Genomic DNA, 3,363 nt, shown 5'->3' with positions numbered 1-3,363 from the left:
AAAGCCAAACTGAAAACTGCTCTTCCACCCACACCCCCCCACCCCGCAACACACACAACTACTCAAACATCCCCCACCTCTATGTACCCCTCCACCTCCCAAAATAGGTTAGAGAGAAACAATGCATTATGTTTGTATTTTAATCCCTATGAAGATTTCTAAGTGTTTGGAAAAGAAAATCTCCGAGCATAAGTGATTTGCTCATTTTTCAATTTAAAAATTCGTTAACACAATTACGAATGGGAAACCAAAGAGAATGGACTTCTCCCACTGCCAAACCAAGAGTAATCCAGGAGAAATAAACTAGAGTGACATCCTGAGTAGCTCAGAAGTATCATTCAGAGAATAACCGGCATTTGGAACTATATGAAAAAGGAATATAAACAAATGAAGACTGTCTTTCCTTAGACAAATCATCATGGAAGATGAAATTCAGAGCAAAAGGAATCGATCCATTGCGGTGTGGCTGTGCTGGTCATTCCAATATGTATTGTTAGTCTTTCTTTTCTGGAAAGTAATTTCTTTTGTGATGAGACTAATTCCAGTTGAACGTAGGGGGTCGGTATTCAATTCAATTGGGCTAGTCGGTGGCTTTTACTATAAGCCTAGTGCTGTGGTGGCTGTTTATCTGAGTATTTTGTCTTTTCCATGCCTATCATGTCCCTTCGGGCCCAATCCACTTACATCAAATATGCTGGAACTTTCAGGTAGAAGGGCGAATGGAGTCAGACCAACTCTGAGTCAAATGTTAAATTCATAAACCCGTACAATAATACTAACATCAGTATATATAAATTCCAAAGAAAATCCCCTAAATCGTTGACCAGGACTGTCTTTGGGGTTGGGTTTGAAGGAATTTTCCTTTTCTTCATTACTTACTTCTGTAATATTTTACTTGATAACATTAAGAGATTACTGATTTTTGAAAGTGGGAAAACGGAGGGCCCTTGGGTGGCTCAGTCGGTTAAGCCTCCAGCTCAGGTCATGATCTCGCGGTTCGTGAGATTGAGCCCCCGGTCAGGCTCTCTCTCTCTTTCAAAATAAATACGTAAACATTAAAAAAATGGAAAGTGTGACAGTGGCACTGCGGTTACATTTATAGGTTCTCATCTACGGGAAGTGCTTACTAAATGACTTGGTGTGTGAGAAGTGCATATTGATTCATTATGTGATTGTGTCTACTTGTATAGCTTTCAAAGTTTTATAATAAAAGATGAATAAAAATGATAGACGATACTCTTGGAAAACCAGGTGGGTGGCTAAACACAAAGGACCTCGAGTCCAAGGAAGTTGTATTCCCTAGTCCAGCCTCCCAACTCGTGTCAGCGCAACCCTACCTGCGACAAGATTTTTGCATACATGCACCAGGCATATGCTTATTAATTGATTTATTTATTTAAAATGATGTACATATACCACCGTACCATTACGCCATTATAAAACATACACAAACATAAAAAAGGCTAGATAAAAATAAACACAAGGATCATTCTAACATGTTCTTCCTACACTCTAGTGGACCTGGACCCCACTTAGGAGCCCCATGTGTCGTGAATGGGGGGCCCCTGAGGTTCTCTACGTACTAAGGAGGTTGTCTATAAGAAACAGAAACGTACTGGAGCGCCCAAAGGTCACGGGAGATGGTTTGGAAGGACCCAGAGCTGTTTCACCGAGGCCTTTCAAAGAACTAGAATGGACTGGGAAGCTGTTCTAACCGAATAGGATTTGAACGAGGATTGTCACTTCCTTGTACATTTCGTTATACAGGCAGGAGACGATACGCATATAAAGCAAACATCCCCCACACATTATCTTGGGCAATATATTTAACGTAATGACCATGATGATAAGATCGTGACACGCAGTATTTACCCTGCCAGGTATGCCCTCATTGTGGCAAAACCTTTACACACATGATTTTGCTTCAAAGTCCTGACAGTCCTGCGGAAATCGATTTTCATTCTACTGTAAGGAAATTGAGACTCAGAAAAAAACGGATCGACTTTCCCAAGACGAAAGGGGTAGGAAATGGCAGAGTCCAAATTTAAATCAAGAAGTTTCTGAACCCCAGGCCCCGCGTCCTTAACTATCACACCATGTTACCTCCGTCGGGAATTAACAATAGTGTCCAAACCAGAAGATCATTGTGATGATTGAGTAATATATGTGATATGTTTAGCACATTTCTGACATACAACACACATCCTATTCATGTTAGTATTTTAGTACACAGAATATTTACCAAAAATTTCCACAGTAAACACCATTAATATTTATCAATATCAAACACCAATATTTATAATTATAAGAAAATAATGTTGTATTATTTAAACATTATTTATAATAACACACACCTAAACTCCTTTTGTTCGCTACCATCTATAAATATGTGTGACTTTTGTTACTGAGTCTCTACGTAAAGATTGACAAGAGAGATAGCAACTAGAGACTGTGATGCCTCCTGCCCGGTAGGCTACAGAAATGAAGTATTTGCACCTGCTATACTCCTGTCATATTGTAAGGAGCCATCTACACAAACAGGAGTATGTATAGCTTAAGCACTAAACGACCCATGAAGTACATATGTACATATCAATTTTCTTTGACAATTGCGGTTCGTATCCTTTTGCTTTGACCCAGAGATGCATTTTTAGACAGAGGACAGTTCTGAAAACTTCTTTGCATTCCATCAGTTTTGCCTACAGTGGTCAAATTTACCACCTCTTTTTTTCTGTTTTTAATTTTCCCCCAGCTTTCATATTTCAATCTACCAATCCAAATTAGAACATTCGCTCAGTACTTTATTCATCGTGGCTTCCATATTAGAGGAGCCATCTCTCCCTGATTTCCTGGAACACTCCAGATTTGAAACTGTCCCAGTGGTAGGCTGGAATTCCAAATTTGGGTGGAAGCATCGGCCCCCATAGAGGTGATGCGGGAAGCTCTGTGCTTCGACTCACAGGCTGGTGTACGGCCTGCTGTACATTACTGGATCTGCACTTACTGTGATGATCATTGAATGTTGCTTTTTGTAATTTTGCAAATACTTCACTAAATGTTCTGTCACTCTTAATGGAATTCTAAGTTTCACGGTTGAGTTGGGGTGGGGAGGAAGATGATGTCTTTGGTTTATGTATTTTGACATTTAATCAAAGGAGATCTCTCTTTTCATCAAACAATTTAATTTTGACGATTTTCCCTTCATTTTATGTAATTAGATAATCTCTAACTCTAGACATTACCTAGGAACCTGCCCATCATTACCTCTGTTCTTCTATTTGGGAAGTATTTTAATTACAGAAACATCGTGAAGAGCATTTGTACTGACACAATAGAATCCGCCCCCACCCCATTTCTAGCCCA

Source organism: Crocuta crocuta, unplaced genomic scaffold (assembly GCF_008692635.1).
Source record: "Crocuta crocuta isolate KB4526 unplaced genomic scaffold, BGI_CrCroc_1.0 scaffold224, whole genome shotgun sequence".
NCBI lineage: Eukaryota > Metazoa > Chordata > Mammalia > Carnivora > Hyaenidae > Crocuta > Crocuta crocuta.
This window is presented reverse-complemented; position numbering follows the sequence as displayed.